Here is a 19,531-nt window from a genome sequence, read left to right on the forward strand (position 1 = left end):
ATCAATATAATTTTCCATCTCTACATTTTGTCCCACAGAAAGCTCTTCAGTGTCAGTGAAACTCATGGAGCTGTCATCTCCTGTGATAACGATGTCTTCTTCTGGAATACCTCCTGAAAGGCATACCTGAGGCTGTTTTACAGGTAACTTCTTTTTAAATGTAGAAGGAGTGCGCTCTATAACAGTGTTAAAAAAGTACAATATAGTAAATACATAAACCAGTAACATAGTCATTTATTATCATTATTAAGCATTATGTATTATGCATAATTTTTTTTTTTGAGATGGAGTCTTGCTCTGTTACCCAGTCTGGAGTGCAGTGGCAGATCTCAGCTCACTGCAACCTCTGCCTCCCAGATTCAAGTGATTCTTGTACCTCAGCCTCCAGAGTAGCTGGGATTGCAGGCACATGCCACCCTGGCTAGTTTTTGTAATTTTTGTAGAGACGGGTTTCACCATGTTGGCCAGGCAGGTCTCAAACTCCTGACCTCAAGGGATCCACCCACCTTGGCCTCCCAAAGTGCTGGGATTACAGGTGTGAGCCACCGTGCCTGGCCTGTACATAATTTTATATGTTAGACTTTCACATGACTGGCAGTGCATTAGGTTTGTATACATCAGCATCACCACAGACAGGTGAGTCCTGTGTGAGTACTGTGTCGCCCTATGCTTGCTATGACGTCAGTAGGCAATAGGAATCTTTCAGTTCCATCATCATCTTTTGGGACCATGGCTGTCATCGACCAGAACAGTTATGTGGCACATGACTGCATATATAAGACTTTGTACTCTCCATGGTCTCAGTCATGCATTGGGGGTCTTGGAACCTATCCCTGAGAATCAGGAGGACTACTTTAACTGCATTTAGTTATCTTGTTATCAGTCAGGATCAACTGCTGATCATGATTGTCACTTAGCTACATTACAGAAGGTGAAAAGGCTACTAGAGGCAATATCTTGATCACAAGCTAAATTAAGCAACATTTAGACTAGGTACATAGAGCTTAATAATTGGTGGTAGTTTATGAAAATCACTTACCTATTAGGTAAAGGAGTTAAGATTTGACTTAAGGTCTATTTGAATTCTGAGCCTATGATCTTTCTCATGAAATCAAAATAATGTTGGGTCACATTGAGTTCTATTCTGAGCACAGATTTGCATTGAAAGTGACAACAGTGAACCAAACAATAAAAATAAGAAATAAAACAAGCTACACATACAATTAGCTGAAGCACATGAAGGTATTTTATGGCAGTGGTCCCCAGCTCCCAGGTCACGGACTGGGTGTCAGTCTGTGGAAGCGGTTAGGAACCAGGCCGCACCACAGGAGTTGGGCAGTGGGTGGGTGAAGCTCTAACTGTAGTTACAGCCACTCCCCATCACTCGCATTACCACCTGAACTCTACCTCCTGCCAGGTCAGGGCAGTGGTGGCATTACCTTCTCATAGGAGCATGAACTGTGGATGTGAACTGTGCATCTGAGGGATCTAGGTTGCACGTTCCTTATGAGAATCTAATGCCTGATGATCTGTCAGTGTCTCCCTTCACCCCCAGACAGGACCATCTCACTGCAGGAAAATGAGCTCAGGGCTCCCACTGATTCCATATTATGGTGAGTTATAAAATTATTATATTTTACAATGTTAATAATGATAGAAATAAAGTGCACGATAAATATAATGTGGTTGAATCACCCTTAAACCCATCCTCCCTCCCTCCGGTCTGTGGAAAAATTGTATTCCACAAAACTGGTCCCTGGAGTTGGTGCCAAAAAGGTTGGGGACCACTGCTTTATGGTACTCTCTAAAGGAAATATCATGAGGGAGTAAGTTCTTAATAGTCAGAATTTTCTGATGGCTATCTTTTCTTTTTCTTTTTTTTTTTTTTTGAGACGGAGTCTCGCTCTTGTTTCCCAGGCTGGAGTGCAATGGCGCGATCTCGGCTCACCGCAACCTCCGCCTCCTGGGTTCAGGCAATTCTCCTGCCTCAGCCTCCTGAGTAGCTGGGATTACAGGCACGCGCCACCGTGCCCAGCTAATTTTTTTGTATTAATAGAGACGGGGTTTCACAATGTTGACCAGGATGGTCTCGATCTCTCGACCTCGTGATCCACCCGCCTCGGCCTCCCAAAGTGCTGGGATTACAGGCTTGAGCCACCGCGCCCGGCCTATCTTTTCTTAATGCATCTTTCTTTCTTTCTTTTTTTTTTGAGATGGAGTCTTGCTCTGTTGCCCAGACTGGAGTGCAGTGACACGATCTTGGCTCACCACAACCTCTGCCTCCTGAATGCAAGCAGTTCTCCTGCCTCAGCCTCCGAAATAGCTGGGATTATGGGCACCCGCCACCACATCCAGCTAATTTTTGTATTTTTAGTAGAGGCAGGGTTTCACCATGTTGGCCAGGCTGGTCTCAAAATCCTGACCTCAGGTGATTTGCCCACCTTGGCCTCCCAAAGTGCTGGGATTACCGATATGAGCCACCATGCCTGGCTCTTTCAGCACTTAGAATATGACATCCCATACTTCCCTCTTGCATGTTAATAAAGACAAGCCTTTTGAGTAGGGTTTTCCAGAAAATAATGAGACTGATCAAATAATAATTTCAGTTAAAAAATGTGGCTTTAAATTAGCTCCAAGCCTATCTTTCTTCCTCTGTTGTCTCTCTAAGGCTGCTAAAGAGCTGGGAAGTTGGAAATGAGACGAGTGTAAAATTAAAAGCTCAAGTTTCTGTCAAGATCTAGCTATTTTTCTTGACTGAATGCTACCTGGGTTATTGCAAGCCTTTGGTTAATTTCCAGAGTTTTGAAAAACTTTATTATGACTTTTTTTTCAGTTTTTTTCCATGTTTTAAAATATATACATTTTATTGCGTTTTAGGTTTTGGGGTACACATGAACAACATACAGGATTGTTGCATAGGTGCATACATGGCAATGTGGTTTGCTGCCTTCCTCCCCATCACCTATATCTGGAATTTCTCCCCGTGTTATCCCTCCCCAACTCCCCACCCCCCACTGTCCCTCCCCTAGTTCACCCCCACAGACCTCAGTGTGTGATGTTTCCCTCCCTGTGTCCATGTGTTCTCATTGTTCAAGACCCACCTGTGAGTCAGAACATGCGGTGTTTGATTTTGTGTTCTTGTGTCAGTTTGCTGAGAATGATGGTTTCCAGGTTCATCCATGTCCCTACAAAGGACACGAACTCATTGTTTTTGATGGCTGCATAGTATTCTTTCAGAGGCCCTTGCTCTGTCATTGTTTGCTGACATGGTTAGTACTAAGTAGTCTTTTTAAAAAATTTTATTTTCAGTATATAGAAAAACCACAAAAACCTTAGGGATAAATTGAACAAAATGTGTGGAAAGCCTGTAGATTGAAAACTGTTCAGATAAAGTTCTAAAAATTAATGGAGCAGTGTACTGCCTTTTGGGCACAGCTCTTCTTTTCCAAATACGTTACTCCACGGGGGGATGCCGACCACTGTCTGACCACAGGGCTATTCCATCTGTAATCAATGGGCTAATGTATTTTACAGAATTCTTATGTCTATATTCATGAGGGGTTCTATTTTTGTCAGATGGAGTTTTCTTTATAATGTTTTCATCTGTTTTTGGTATCAGTACAATGCTGACCTCATAAAACCAGGTGGAAGTTTTTCTTTCTATTTCCTGAAATACTTTTTATAAGAATGGCATTATGTCTTTCAAATTTGATAGAATTAACCAGTTAAGCCATCTGGGCTTGAAGGGAATACATTTTTGATGATAAATTCAATTTATTACATAAATAGTATTTTCTATGAACTATTCATATTTTCTGTGTTATCATGCGTTGATCTTGATTAATGTGTTTTTCAAAGACCTTGTCCAGTTCATCTAAATGGTCACTTTTTTTGCCTTGTGTTGTTTGTAATATCCCTTTATTATCTTTCTAATATTTGAGGTAACTCTTTGGATTTCTACTCTTTCATTCCTGATTCTTGAGTCACTTTTGGTAATTTTCCATATGTAACAAATTAACTATTTCATCTGGATTATTTAATGCTTAGTTTAGAGTTGAATATAATAGCAGTCTTTAGAATATACGTACCCTTGAGGATGTGTGATGACTTTCCTAAGTGTTTGTAGGCCCTAATTGTTTTATGAGAATGTAAGAATAGCATAGCTTTTGTCTGAGTCTTATCGTGGTATGTTACTTCAAGGCGTCAAAATCCCAGTGTATCAAACAAAAGAGAAATTTGAAATATTGGGCTTAGCAAATCCTCTTTTAATCAAGACATGCTTTTCAAATTGCTTTCTTTGTCTCTTCACATACTGTCTCTTTCCTCCAGGAAAAATTTTTTTTCTGGGCTTCTTGTGATTTTTCTCTTTCATGCAGCAGGTTTTTCTCTAATGTCTGGTAATTTTTTCTTGCTCAAAGGAAAATGAAGGCTGACTGGAAACTCTGTGTGAGGGGCCAGCCATTGTGCTAGAGGACCCCAGATATCAGGATTGAGAAAACATCACTGATACGGTTTGGCTTCGTGTCCTCAACCAAATCTCATCTTGAATTGTACTTCCTATATGTCAAGGGAGAGAGCTGGTGGGAGGTGACTGGATCCTGGTGGCAGTTTCCCCCATGCTGTTCTTGTGATAGTGAGTGAGTTCCACAAGACCTGATGGTTTTTTTTTCTTTTTTTTTTTTTTGAGACAGAGTCTTGCTCTGTCGCCAGGTGCCAGGTTGGAGTGCAGTGGCACAATCTCGGCTCACTGTAATCTCCACCTCCTGGGTTCAAGCAATTCTCCTGCCTCAGCCTCTCGAGTAGCTGGGACTGCAGGCGCGTGCCACCACACCCAGCTAATTTTTTTGTGTTTTTTAGTAGAGATGGAGTTTCACCGTGTTGCCCAGGATGGTCTCGATCTTTTGACCTCTTGATCTGCCCATCTCGGCCTCCCAAAGTGCTGGGATTGCAGGCGTGAGCCACTGCGCCTGGCCAAGACCTGATGGTTGTATAGGAGATTCTTCCCTCTTCACTCTCTCTGTCTTTCCTGCTACCTGTAAAGAAGGTACCAGCTTCCCCTCCCACCATGTTTGTAAGTTTCTGAGGCCTCCCAAGCCATGCAGAACTGTGAGTGAATTAAACTTCCTTTGTTTATGCTACCACCAGTCTTGGGTGGTATTCTTTATAGCAGTATAAAAACATATTAATACAATCACCATGGGTTACTGTTACTCACTAACAACCTTAACTTTCCCTGATAGGTTGTTCAAGTTCTTTAGAATGATTTTGTTGATGAAATGATGGCAGTGCTGGTGGCAATATAGACCTTTAATCAATTTCATGATTATCCCTGAGTTTAGTCTTATTCTTACTTCTACCTTCAATTATAGCTGCTGCCTCCAAGTCCTGACCCTCTCCAGAATTCTTTTTGTGTTGCAGCAGTTTGTTTTGGTGACTTTAGAGCCAAAGATGTTCCATTTATTTTTAATTTATACATAATTGCCATAATTTTGTTTATCTTGTAAATTCATAGTATGTAAAAGCAATGTCTTGGTTGGGTGTGGTGGCTTTTGGCTGTAATCCCTGCACTTTGGGAGGCCTGAAGCAGGTGGACCACCTGAGGTCAGGAGTTCAAGACCGACTTGGCCAACATGGCGAAACTCTGTCTTTACTAAAAATACTAAAATTAGCTGGGTGCGATAGGCACCTGTAATCTCAGCTACTCGTGAGACTAAGGCAAGAGAGTCACTTGAACCCCAGAGGCAGAGGTTGCAGTGAACTGAGATCGCACCACTGCATTCCAGCCTGGGTAATGGAGTTAGACTCTGTCTCAAAAAATAAAAATAAATAAAAATAAAAGCAATGTCTTAAAGATAAGGAAAGTCACTACTGCAGGTAAACATATTGACAAGAATGATGTGAGACAACTGGTGAACTGGCAGCAAAGAAGTAAAACAAAAGACCCCTTAAATTCAGGCACAAGAACTGAAGCTAACATGCAGAGGAAATACAGTTGTGCATTGCTCAGAAGCCTCTGGGAATTTCACACTGCACACCACTGTGTTCCCCAACAGGCTGATCATCTGCATCACCTGGGAAGATGAACACAGGTTCCTAGGCTCCACTCCACACCTTCTGCATCAAAAGACTGTTCTAGCAGTGAGGTATAAAAACCTGTGCTTAAACATTCTTCAGGAGATTCTGAAGATCAGTGAGGTTGGGACTATCATAATTGATATTAGTAATGAAAAATTTAAGTCATTAAAGAAAAGGTTGAATTACTTTTGTTTTAAGAAGGCAGGTAAACATAGAATACATCATGTTGGCTGGGCGCGGTGGCTCACGTCTGTAATCCCAGCACTTTGGGAGTCCGAGGCGGGTGGATCACGAGGTCAAGAGATCGAGACCATCCTGGTCAACATGCTGAAACCCCGTCTCTACTAAAAATACAAAAAAAATTAGCTGGGCATGGTGGCGCGTGCCTGTAATCTCAGCTACTCAGGAGGCTGAGGCAGGAGAATTGCCTGAACCCAGGAGGCGGAGGTTGCGGTGAGCCGAGATTGCGCCATTGCACTCCAGCCTGGGTAACAAGAGTGAAACTCCATCTCAAAAAAAAAAAGGAAAAAAAGAATACATCATGTTAAGGTTTCCACCTAAAATAGTTAATATTAATAATTTAAAATTTTGTTGCTTAGAAGGGATAAACTTAGCTGTCTGGAAAACATACTGGATTTGGGTAACTGATTACTTAAGGTTTCAGAAAACTGAGATTTTACCACTGTCATCTAGGCCTGCAGCCTTAGAAGATGGCAGTCAGATGAGCTTCCCTGATCATGCACAGTCCTTACTTTTTTGGTCTTTTTTTCCCACTGTATTCAATATTGAATAGTCCTGTTAGTAAAAATCATTGCTGAAAATCAAATGACTGTATGTCTGAAAGTGTATCTTTGGGCTCTATTCTATTCCATTGATGAATTTATAAATCCATATATAAATACAGTAATTCTTGATTACTATAGCTTTATAATAAGTCTTCAAGTCTGGTAGTGTGAGTCCTCCAATTTTGTTTTATTGTTTATTTTTGAAATTACTTTGGTTATTCTGGGTCCTTTGCATTTTTATATAACTGAAACTCTACCCATTAAACAGTATCTCCCCATTCTCCCCTCCCCCTAGCTTTCATGGTAACCACTATTCTACTTTCTGCTCTATGAATTTGATTATCTTAGTTACCTCATATAAGCTCTCTAATCTGTTCCATTGCTCTGTCTATTCTTTCACCAATACCGTTTCTATATGAACTTTAGAATCAGTTTGTCAATAGCCACAAAATAACTTGCTGGTAAATGGGGTGCTATGGCTCATTCCTATAATCTCAACAATTTAGGAAGTTAAGGTGGTAGGGTCACTTGTGGCCACGAGTTTGAGACTAGCCCGGACAACATAGTGAGACTCCATTTCTATAGAACATAAAAAAAAATTGCCTGGCATGGTGGCGTGTGCTTGTAGTCCCCACAACCTGGGAGGCTGAGGTGGGAGGATCTCTTGAGGCCACGGGTTTGAGGCTGCAGTGAGTCATGATCACACCACTGCACTCCATTCCAAGTGTCAGAGCGAGACCCTGACTCCAAACAAATAAAAAACAAACAAACAAAATCTTGCCAGTATTTTGATTGAGATTGCATTGGATTTATACATCAAATTTGGAAGAAGTCACAGCTCAGCAGTATTGAGTCTATTAATGAACATTTGACATCTCTCCAGATATTGTACTTTCAGCTCAATAGTTCTATGTTTTTGAGTATGACTTTTATTTTTTTACTGAGATTTTTCATATTTTTATTAATTATAAACATATTTCCTTTACATCCTTGAGCATAATTTTATAATTTCTTTAAAGCCATTGTCTGCTATATCTAATGTCTGGGTCCTCCTAGGCCACACATATGTACTGTCTCTTCTCTTGAGTATAAGTTGTGTTTTTTTCTGTTTCTTCATAGGTTAAGTAATTTTGGATTGTATTGTGGACATTTTGAAGAATACATTGTTGATAGTCTGGGTTCTGTTATTTTTTAAATTGTGGTAAAATTTGTAAAACATAGAATTCTCATTTTAACTGTTTTAAAGTACAATTCCTTGGTGTTTAGTACATTTACAATGTCATTTAACTATATCACTGTCTAGTGCTAGAACATTTTCATTACCTTGAAAGGAAACCTGTGCCAGCGTTCATCACTGTCTCCCCATTCTTTCCCTATCCCCAACCCCTGGCAGCCACTAATCTTCATTCTTTCTTCATAGACTTGCCTACTCTGGATCTTTCATAGAAATAGAATAATGCAATATGTGGCTTTTTGTGTCTACCTTCTTTCATTTAGCTTGATGTTTTCAAGGTTCATGCATGTTGCAACATGTATGAATACCTTATTCCTTTTTATGGCTGAATAACATTCCATAGCATGGAAATACCATGTTTGGTTTATCCATTCATCAGTTGATGGACATTTGGTTTGTTTCTACTCTTTGGCTACTGTGAATAGTGCTTCTAGAAACATTCATGTGCAAGTTTTTGCTTGAATGTCTATTTTTACTTTTTTTGATACATACTTAGGGGTGCAACTGCTGAGTCACGTGGTAAATTTATGTTTTACTTTCTGAGGAGCTGCAAAACAGTTTTCCTAAGCAACTGCACAATTTTATTTCCCACCAAAGTTCAGCCTGAGAAAGCTCCTGAGCAAGTGAGGAAAAGAAAAGAAGAAAAGAGAAAAGAAAAGAAAAAAGGGCAAGCTCCTGAGTGAATCTCCCAGGGAGCCACCAGACAAGTAAAAACACACAACCGAAGTTTTTGAGAAGAAGGTCCGTATTGATCCCTCTGGCCCTAGCAAGCTGGACCAGGAATGTGGGCCACCATTTTCACATCCACTGCCTGACTGGAGAAGTGGGAGATGGTAGATGGGTTACAATGCTACAACACTCTTTTATCAAAGTTTAGTAGCTTCTTTCTTATTAAGTTTTCCTTTCACTGTTATAAGTTTTTTATTAGATTCTAGAGTTCTGAAAACGTTGATTCTAACATTTTTTGCCAGCTTAATTATTACTTTAATGGAGGGACTGAGTTTTAGCGTTCCCTACTCTGCCCTTTTTGGTGATACCTGTCCTGCTGTTTGTTTATTTGGAAGATACTGATTTCTTTTGTTTTATCAAGTGGTTAATTTCCCTCAGCTCAAACTAAAAACTTGGTCTTCCTGTGGAGAATGATGGCTTTAATTTCAATTTAGTTATTTTATCTCATCTGGTCTGATTGACATTTGCCCTGTACAAACACGGTGTAAAAGTCAGCCAGAGATTTGGACAGAGTTTATACACAAAATTTGGGACACTCTTTTATGGCTGTTTTCTTTCTGGGATGTCCTTTACTCTCCAAATCTTGTGGTTACCTTGATGTTCAGAGTGGACAAGTCCATGGAGAAAGTAGCTGGTTTCAGCATTTCGGGCCGAGAAGACTGTGTTTCTATTTAGTTTTTGTTCTCCAAATGTCATGAGCTTGGGCCTCAGTTTTTTGACTTTTAAGAAAAAATTATTATTTGTTTATTGTGGTAAAATACATATACAATTTACCATCTTAACTATTTAAAGTGTACAGTTCTTTGGTATTAAATGCATTCATAATGTTGTCCAGCCATCACCATCATCCATCTCCAGAACTCTTTTCATCTTATCAAACCGAAACTCTGTACCCATTAGAGAACAACTCCCTATTCTCCCTTCCCTCCAGCACCTGGCAAGCACCATTCTACCACTAATGTGCTATGAACATGGGTATAGCAATATCTCTTTTGAGGAATCACCATACTATTTTCCACAACTGCAATACCATTTTTGGTTTCTAACAACATTGCATAAGGGTTCCAGTTTTTCTGCATCCATGCCAACACCTATTATTTTCTGTTTTTGGATAGTAGCCGTCTTAATTAGTATGAGGTGGCATCTCATAGTTTTGATTTGCATTTCTCTAATCATTAATGAGATTGAATATCTTCTTATGTGCTTATTGGCTCTTTGTATATGTCTTTGGAAAAATGTCTATCAAGTCATTTGCCCACTTTTGAGTTGGATTGTTTGTCTTTGCTGTTAACTTTTAGTTTTCTATATATTCTGGATATCAATCTCTTATCAGATATATGATTTGCAACTGTTTTCTCTCATTCTCTAGGATGCCTTTTTACTCTTTTCATAGCGCCTTTTGATACACCAAATGTTAAATATTTTCACGGTCTACTTTTTTTTGTTTGCCGGAGCCTTTGCTTTCACATTCAAAAAATCACTCCCAAATCCAATGTTATGAAGGTTTTGACCTATGTTTTCTTTCAAGAGTTTTATAGTTTTAAGTCTTTAATCTAATTTGAGTTAACTTTTGTGTATGATGTTAGGTAAGGGTCCAACTTTATTGCATGTGGACATAACAGTTTTCCCAGCACCATTTGTTGGAGCAGTTTTTTGTCTTTTTTTTGGGTGGGGGACGGAGTATCAGTCTGTGGCCCTGGCTGGAGGGCGGTGGTGCGACCTTGGCTCACTGCAACCTCTGCCTCCCAGGTTCAAGCAACTCTCCTGTCCCAGCCTCCTGAGTAGCTGGGATTGCAGGCACGGGCCACCATGCTCAGCTATTTTTTGTGTTTTTAATAGAGATGGGGTTTCACCATTGTGGCCAGGCTGATCTCAAACTTTTGACCTCAAGTTATCTGCCTTGGCCTTCCAAAGTGCTGGGATTACAGGCTTGAGCTACTGCACCCAGCCCTTGTCTTTAATGAAAAGAGGAGTCAGTAAGGTGAGGTTTCAGGCATCATCTTGCATGGAAAGCTGTATTGAATATTTGACATCCATATTTGTCTTCTAGTGGTACCATAACAAAACACGTAAGCCTGTGCGGCTTAAGCAACATACGTTTATTTCTCACAGCTCTGGAGGTTGGAAGTACAAGATCAAGGTGCTAGCAGGGATGGTTTCTCCTGAGGCCTCTCTCCTTGGGATGCAGATTGCTGTCTTCTTGCTGTGTCCTCACTTGGCCTTTCCTCTGTGTGTGTACCCCCTTGCAGTCTCTTCTTCTTGTAAGGACACCCATCCAATTAGATTAGGGCCATACCTTTATAATCTCATTTTTGCTACCTCTTTAAAGGTCATATCTGCAAATATAGACATATTGGGGTTAGGGCTTCAACATATGAATTTTGAGGTGACACAATTCAATCCATAAGATCTTCTTGGTCTCCTGATGTAACTGAAATCGAAGCAAGCTGTGCTTGTACTAGGCAGGTATGCAAATTTTCAAAATAAAGGAGAAAGGTAAACTAAAAATGAGCTTATCAAAGAAAATACGTGAATTGTGTCACTAGCCACTCCTGCCTGGTTAAGTGACGACTGGATGCCAGAACTTTCCTTGGATTTGCTTTCCTGTTAGTGAAAACAAGAACTTGTTGTACAGAAGCAGTCAACTGAGTATTTTCAACTGATTACTAGAATTTAAAAGCAAAGAAGTAATAATGGGAGTTAAAGTTTATGAACACCTTTTTTTCCCTCTCTAAATGGAACAAATGTAGATGCTGCTAGCAACGAAGAATCCAGAATTCTTAGAATTTATTTTACATAGGGAAATGGAACTACTCAATAAATATCATATTTTCTTCTTAGATGGTGTTTACACATGCATATACTGCCTTAATTGGAGAATGTTCTTTGAACACAAATATTTCAGACTGGTGTCAGAAGTGTCAGACTGTAGTAGATGGACTTAGTTATGGTAAAGCTAGTTAAGTGCAATGTTTGCAGGACGGGAGGGTGCTCGGGACTTACCAGTCCATGTCACTAGATTCCTAGCGACATGCTGTCTCATTGTCCATTTACCCTCAAACACGAAACTGGCTTCCATATGATGCTAATCAAGAGCTCATCCCTACTGCCAAATTCTAGGCCTACTTTAAAGATTTGTGAGCCTCCTAAGGAGGTTTTATTGGTTCACTTTGTGCCAAGTCAAGGAGATTGTATTTCCCTTGCCAAAATATTGAGACTCGCGGTCCTGATAATGGGATAGAAAAATCAAAGTTGGCTGGGCATGGTGGCTTATGCCTGTAATCCCAGCACTTTGGGAGGCAGAGGCAGGCAGATCACTTGGCCCAGGAGTTTGAGACCAGCCTAGGCAACATGGCAAAATCTTGTCTCTACTAAAAAGACAAAAATCAGCTTTGCATGGTGGCGCACACCTGTGGTTCCAGTTACTTAGGAGGCTGGGGTGGGAGGATCACTTGAGCCCTGGAAGTTGAGGCTGCAGTGAGCTGTGATCATGCCACTGTACTTCAGCGTGGATTTCAGTGAGATCTTGTCTCATCAAAATAATGAATAAAAAAGAACATTCCAGCAAATCTAGGGTATATGACATGGTATGTGGTAGCTAAAAGGACAGACCTAAAATCCCCAGCAGAGAACGTGAGGGTATGAAGTATTGTCTTTTGGTCTGAACATTTTATAGAGAGCAACCTTTATTGAAATGGATTGATTCTGAACATTCTGTATGTCTTTGGAACAACTTTAGAAATAAAACAGAAGGTTCTGGTTCAGTTAAGACCCTGATAAATTAATTAGAACACCCATGAGAAGTCCATAGCTTCAGGTGCACTTTTTAAAACTCATAGCCAGTAGGAACGTTTTTCACCCTGCTTTCTAAAATCCTTTTAAGCAAACCAAAGGAATCTTTCTTTCGGTTGTGTTTCTAACTGAATTACCATCTGCTATTTGAGAATCATAATTAGTTTTGAAATTTACATTTATATATAAATTTTGCACTACTACACCGATTGGTCTGAGTCTAGAATAAGAAGAGAATTATTCTTACAGTTTGCTCTTATTATTCACTCCAGTGCTTCATCTATTACATGAATCCCAAATGTATCTTTGAAACCCTGATTGGTGTGCAGAGGATTCAACTACTTGTTCTTCTTTCCTCAGCTCCTCTTATCTACAGCACCTCTCCTTCATTAGGACACAGTTTTAATTTCTGTAGCCACTGTGGTTTTTCTGTGCTTTCTTAAAGGAAAACTGCTAAGGTTGATAGGTTCAAATTAGACTTTTCTTCCTAAATGCATTTATGCTTGCCAGCATCTTCCTGTTTCCTTACATGCTTTTGATTTCAATGGTTGATGCACTGCCAGTTGACTTAAGGACCAAGCAGTTACAATAATATCAGTCCTTAGATCTGATTGTATACATGCAGAACAGTATGCTACTTTTCTTTGTACTTAAAGAAAGCACAGCCATGTGGTTACACAGTCAAACTCCCAAGGACATGACTGACAATTTGCTAAGCTGTCTTGAAAAGCAGGCTTACAGGTGTCCTAAGCCCATTTCCATCCTAAGGTACCCCTGTTTATGCTAGAACAATACAGAAAGACACACAAAACACATCTGATTGACTACAACTTAAGATGAGCCTCACAAGTCCTTTTTCCCATTAATCAAAACTTTACAGGAGATAAATAGTGATTTTTACTGTTTATTCAACCAGTTTTCCCTAATATTAACATCTTACATGAATGTATCTGTCAAAACTAAGACATTAACTCTGGACAGTTAACTATTAACTAAATTAGAGACCCTATTTGCTTTTCACCAGTTTTCTCAGTAATATCCTTTTTCTGTTGCTTGTTTTCATGAGTGATAGCTTTGAAGATTACTGCTCAGGTAATCAAAGTCAGGTAGTCAAAGTCTTTCACTTTGGGTTTGTCTGATATTTTCTCATTATTAGACTGGAGTTACGGGTTTTGTGGAAAAATACCACAAAGGTAAAATGTTCTTTCGTTGCATTATATTAGATGGCACTTTATATTAACATGACTTATCACTGATGCTGTTAACTTCAGTTGCTTGGCCAAGGTAATATCTGCCAGGTTTCTCTACAGAAAATTATCATCTTCCCCTTTTCTTTCTTTATTCTTTAGAAACTATCAGAGGATTTAAATTAAACTCCACTTCTGAAAGGAGTACTATCTTACACATATTGTTTGGAATTCTTCTGTGAAGAAAATGTTTCCCTTCACTCCCTTTGTTAATTTAGTCATATACTTATATCAGTGTTGATCCATACATCTTCATTTTACACTTTGGGTTACAATCCAGTACTGTTTTGTTTATTGCTCAGATTGCTCCAGTTTTGGCCCTTTGTGGTTCTTTCAGGCTGGGTTTTGTGTCTTAACCTATTCCTGGCCTGCCATCTGGTGTTACAAGAGCACCAGGCTTCCCTTCTGTTTTCTCCTCCTCAGACCTTAGAACAAGCTGTTCTTCCAATTATTATTTTTTATTTTGATTATTTTGAATACTATGATAGTATTTTATTCCAAATATTATAATATTGATATTTGATTCCAAATATTGTTTTTCCAAGATTTGGATAGTGAGCACCTCTTTAGGCTGGTTTCTTGGTTATTTTCACATCTCAACAATTTTTGAGCAGTTTTTACTTTATTGCACAATAAGATATTCCCATCACATTGAATGTTTTTCTTCTGCAATGAAATTTGCTATTACTCCAAAGAGTCCTGGTTGATTTTATTAGAGAATGGTATTCAGAAACTGAGATCTAGGTTCCAAGCATGCGGACTGCTACTCTGGGGTCACTGGTTTTAGGCTCAGAAACTGAGATCTAGGTTCTAAGCATGCGGACTGCTACTCTGGGGTCACTGGTTTTAGACTCAGAAACTGAGATCTAGGTTCCAAGCATGCGGACTGCTACTCTGGTGTCACTGGTTTTAGACTCAGAAACTGAGATCTGGGTTCTAAGCATGCGGACTGCTACTCTGGGGTCACTGGTTTTAGACTCAGAAACTGAGATCTGGGTTCTAAGCATGCGGACTGCTACTCTGGGGTCACTGGTTTTAGGCTCAGAAACTGAGATCTGGGTTCTAAGCATGCGGACTGCTACTCTGGGGTCACTGGTTATAGGCTCAGAAACTGAGATCTAGGTTCCAAGCATGCGGACTGCTACTCTGGGGTCACTGGTTTTAGGCTCAGAAACTGAGATCTAGGTTCTAAGCATGCGGACTGCTACTCTGGGGTCACTGGTTTTAGGCTCAGAAACTGAGATCTGGGTTCTAAGCATGCGGACTGCTACTCTGGGGTCACTGGTTATAGGCTCAGAAACTGAGATCTAGGTTCTAAGCATGCGGACTGCTACTCTGGGGTCACTGGTTTTAGACTCAGAAACTGAGATCTAGGTTCTAAGCATGCGGACTGCTACTCTGGGGTCACTGGTTTTAGACTCAGAAACTGAGATCTAGGTTCCAAGCATGCGGACTGCTACTCTGGGGTCACTGGTTTTAGGCTCAGAAACTGAGATCTAGGTTCTAAGCATGCGGACTGCTACTCTGGGGTCACTGGTTTTAGGCTCAGAAACTGAGATCTGGGTTCCAAGCATGCGGACTGCTACTCTGGGGTCACTGGTTTTAGACTCAGAAACTGAGATCTAGGTTCTAAGCATGCGGACTGCTACTCTGGGGTCACTGGTTTTAGACTCAGAAACTGAGATCTAGGTTCCAAGCATGCGGACTGCTACTCTGGGGTCACTGGTTTTAGGCTCAGAAACTGAGATCTGGGTTCTAAGCATGCGGACTGCTACTCTGGGGTCACTGGTTTTAGACTCAGAAACTGAGATCTAGGTTCCAAGCATGCGGACTGCTACTCTGGGGTCACTGGTTTTAGGCTCAGAAACTGAGATCTAGGTTCTAAGCATGCGGACTGCTACTCTGGGGTCACTGGTTTTAGGCTCAGAAACTGAGATCTAGGTTCTAAGCATGCGGACTGCTACTCTGGGGTCACTGGTTTTAGGCTCAGAAACTGAGATCTAGGTTCCAAGCATGCGGACTGCTACTCTGGGGTCACTGGTTTTAGGCTCAGAAACTGAGATCTAGGTTCCAAGCATGCGGACTGCTACTCTGGGGTCACTGGTTTTAGGCTCAGAAACTGAGATCTAGGTTCCAAGCATGCGGACTGCTACTCTGGGGTCACTGGTTTTAGGCTCAGAAACTGAGATCTAGGTTCCAAGCATGCGGACTGCTACTCTGGGGTCACTGGTTTTAGGCTCAGAAACTGAGATCTAGGTTCCAAGCATGCGGACTGCTACTCTGGGGTCACTGGTTTTAGACTCAGAAACTGAGATCTAGGTTCCAAGCATGCGGACTGCTACTCTGGGGTCACTGGTTTTAGGCTCAGAAACTGAGATCTAGGTTCCAAGCATGCGGACTGCTACTCTGGGGTCACTGGTTTTAGACTCAGAAACTGAGATCTAGGTTCCAAGCATGCGGACTGCTACTCTGGGGTCTCTGGTTTTAGGCTCAGAAACTGAGATCTAGGTTCCAAGCATGCGGACTGCTACTCTGGGGTCACTGGTTTTAGACTCAGAAACTGAGATCTAGGTTCCAAGCATGCGGACTGCTACTCTGGGGTCACTGGTTTTAGGCTCAGAAACTGAGATCTAGGTTCTAAGCATGCGGACTGCTACTCTGGGGTCACTGGTTTTAGGCTCAGAAACTGAGATCTAGGTTCCAAGCATGCGGACTGCTACTCTGGGGTCACTGGTTTTAGGCTCAGAAACTGAGATCTAGGTTCTAAGCATGCGGACTGCTACTCTGGGGTCACTGGTTTTAGGCTCAGAAACTGAGATCTGGGTTCTAAGCATGCGGACTGCTACTCTGGGGTCACTGGTTTTAGACTCAGAAACTGAGATCTAGGTTCCAAGCATGCGGACTGCTACTGCGGGGTCACTGGTTTTAGACTCAGAAACTGAGATCTAGGTTCCAAGCATGCGGACTGCTACTCTGGGGTCACTGGTTTTAGACTCAGAAACTGAGATCTAGGTTCCAAGCATGCGGACTGCTACTCTGGGGTCACTGGTTTTAGGCTCAGAAACTGAGATCTAGGTTCCAAGCATGCGGACTGCTACTCTGGGGTCACTGGTTTTAGACTCAGAAACTGAGATCTAGGTTCCAAGCATGCGGACTGCTACTCTGGGGTCACTGGTTTTAGGCTCAGAAACTGAGATCTAGGTTCTAAGCATGCGGACTGCTACTCTGGGGTCACTGGTTTTAGGCTCAGAAACTGAGATCTAGGTTCCAAGCATGCGGACTGCTACTCTGGGGTCACTGGTTTTAGGCTCAGAAACTGAGATCTAGGTTCCAAGCATGCGGACTGCTACTCTGGGGTCACTGGTTTTAGGCTCAGAAACTGAGATCTAGGTTCCAAGCATGCGGACTGCTACTCTGGGGTCACTGGTTTTAGGCTCAGAAACTGAGATCTAAGTTCCAAGCATGCGGACTGCTACTCTGGGGTCACTGGTTTTAGGCTCAGAAACTGAGATCTAGGTTCCAAGCATGCGGACTGCTACTCTGGGGTCACTGGTTTTAGGCTCAGAAACTGAGATCTAGGTTCCAAGCATGCGGACTGCTACTCTGGGGTCACTGGTTTTAGGCTCAGAAACTGAGATCTAGGTTCCAAGCATGCGGACTGCTACTCTGGGGTCACTGGTTTTAGACTCAGAAACTGAGATCTAGGTTCCAAGCATGCGGACTGCTACTCTGGGGTCACTGGTTTTAGGCTCAGAAACTGAGATCTAGGTTCCAAGCATGCGGACTGCTACTCTGGGGTCACTGGTTTTAGACTCAGAAACTGAGATCTAGGTTCCAAGCATGCGGACTGCTACTCTGGGGTCTCTGGTTTTAGGCTCAGAAACTGAGATCTAGGTTCCAAGCATGCGGACTGCTACTCTGGGGTCACTGGTTTTAGACTCAGAAACTGAGATCTAGGTTCCAAGCATGCGGACTGCTACTCTGGGGTCACTGGTTTTAGGCTCAGAAACTGAGATCTAGGTTCTAAGCATGCGGACTGCTACTCTGGGGTCACTGGTTTTAGGCTCAGAAACTGAGATCTGGGTTCTAAGCATGCGGACTGCTACTCTGGGGTCACTGGTTTTAGACTCAGAAACTGAGATCTAGGTTCCAAGCATGCGGACTGCTACTGCGGGGTCACTGGTTTTAGACTCAGAAACTGAGATCTAGGTTCTAAGCATGCGGACTGCTACTCTGGGGTCACTGGTTTTAGACTCAGAAACTGAGATCTAGGTTCCAAGCATGCGGACTGCTACTCTGGGGTCTCTGGTTTTAGGCTCAGAAACTGAGATCTAGGTTCCAAGCATGCGGACTGCTACTCTGGGGTCACTGGTTTTAGACTCAGAAACTGAGATCTAGGTTCCAAGCATGCGGACTGCTACTCTGGGGTCACTGGTTTTAGGCTCAGAAACTGAGATCTAGGTTCTAAGCATGCGGACTGCTACTCTGGGGTCACTGGTTTTAGGCTCAGAAACTGAGATCTAGGTTCCAAGCATGCGGACTGCTACTCTGGGGTCACTGGTTTTAGGCTCAGAAACTGAGATCTAGGTTCTAAGCATGCGGACTGCTACTCTGGGGTCACTGGTTTTAGGGTCAGAAACTGAGATCTGGGTTCTAAGCATGCGGACTGCTACTCTGGGGTCACTGGTTTTAGACTCAGAAACTGAGATCTAGGTTCCAAGCATGCGGACTGCTACTCTGGGGTCACTGGTTTTAGACTCAGAAACTGAGATCTAGGTTCCAAGCATGCGGACTGCTACTCTGGGGTCACTGGTTTTAGACTCAGAAACTGAGATCTAGGTTCTAAGCATGCGGACTGCTACTCTGGGGTCACTGGTTTTAGACTCAGAAACTGAGATCTAGGTTCCAAGCATGCGGACTGCTACTCTGGGGTCACTGGTTTTAGACTCAGAAACTGAGATCTAGGTTCCAAGCATGCGGACTGCTACTGCGGGGTCACTGGTTTTAGACTCAGAAACTGAGATCTAGGTTCCAAGCATGCGGACTGCTACTCTGGGGTCACTGGTTTTAGGCTCAGAAACTGAGATCTAGGTTCTAAGCATGCGGACTGCTACTCTGGGGTCACTGGTTTTAGGCTCAGAAACTGAGATCTGGGTTCTAAGCATGCGGACTGCTACTCTGGGGTCACTGGTTTTAGACTCAGAAACTGAGATCTAGGTTCCAAGCATGCGGACTGCTACTGCGGGGTCACTGGTTTTAGACTCAGAAAGTGAGATCTAGGTTCTAAGCATGCGGACTGCTACTCTGGGGTCACTGGTTATAGGCTCAGAAACTGAGATCTAGGTTCTAAGCATGCGGACTGCTACTCTGGGGTCACTGGTTATAGGCTCAGAAACTGAGATCTAGGTTCTAAGCATGCGGACTGCTACTCTGGGGTCACTGGTTTTAGGCTCAGAAACTGAGATCTAGGTTCCAAGCATGCGGACTGCTACTGCGGGGTCACTGGTTTTAGGTTCTTTCTACCGACAGAGCTAGATTGGTGGTTCTTTCTAGTCTTATTCCCTTCAATATTTATACTGTTCTTTTCCCACAGTGAGATCTCTGGCTCCCAGTGACTGTAGTATTATTCATTTGCTTAATACTACAATACATACAGTATTGTTTCAGAA

General features: G+C 42.0%; 1 long non-coding RNA gene across 4 annotated transcripts in view; it reads left to right on the forward strand.

Annotated features, from left to right (window-relative positions):
* LOC135270792 (uncharacterized) overlaps positions 1–19,531 on the forward strand; it is a 718,673-nt gene that overhangs the window by 10,284 nt on the left and 688,858 nt on the right. For 3 of the 4 annotated variants that reach the window (XR_010338920.1, XR_010338921.1, XR_010338922.1), the window contains exon 2: positions 39–143. This is a non-coding gene — a long non-coding RNA (uncharacterized LOC135270792). Of the gene's footprint in view, positions 1–38; positions 144–1,555; positions 1,614–19,531 lie in introns of all 4 variants that reach the window. The other variant, XR_010338923.1, reaches the window with a different exon arrangement.

Source organism: Aotus nancymaae, unplaced genomic scaffold (genome assembly GCF_030222135.1).
Source record: "Aotus nancymaae isolate 86718 unplaced genomic scaffold, 86718_ANA_hifiasm-v0.15.2.pri h1tg000067l, whole genome shotgun sequence".
Taxonomy (NCBI): Eukaryota; Metazoa; Chordata; class Mammalia; order Primates; family Aotidae; genus Aotus; species Aotus nancymaae.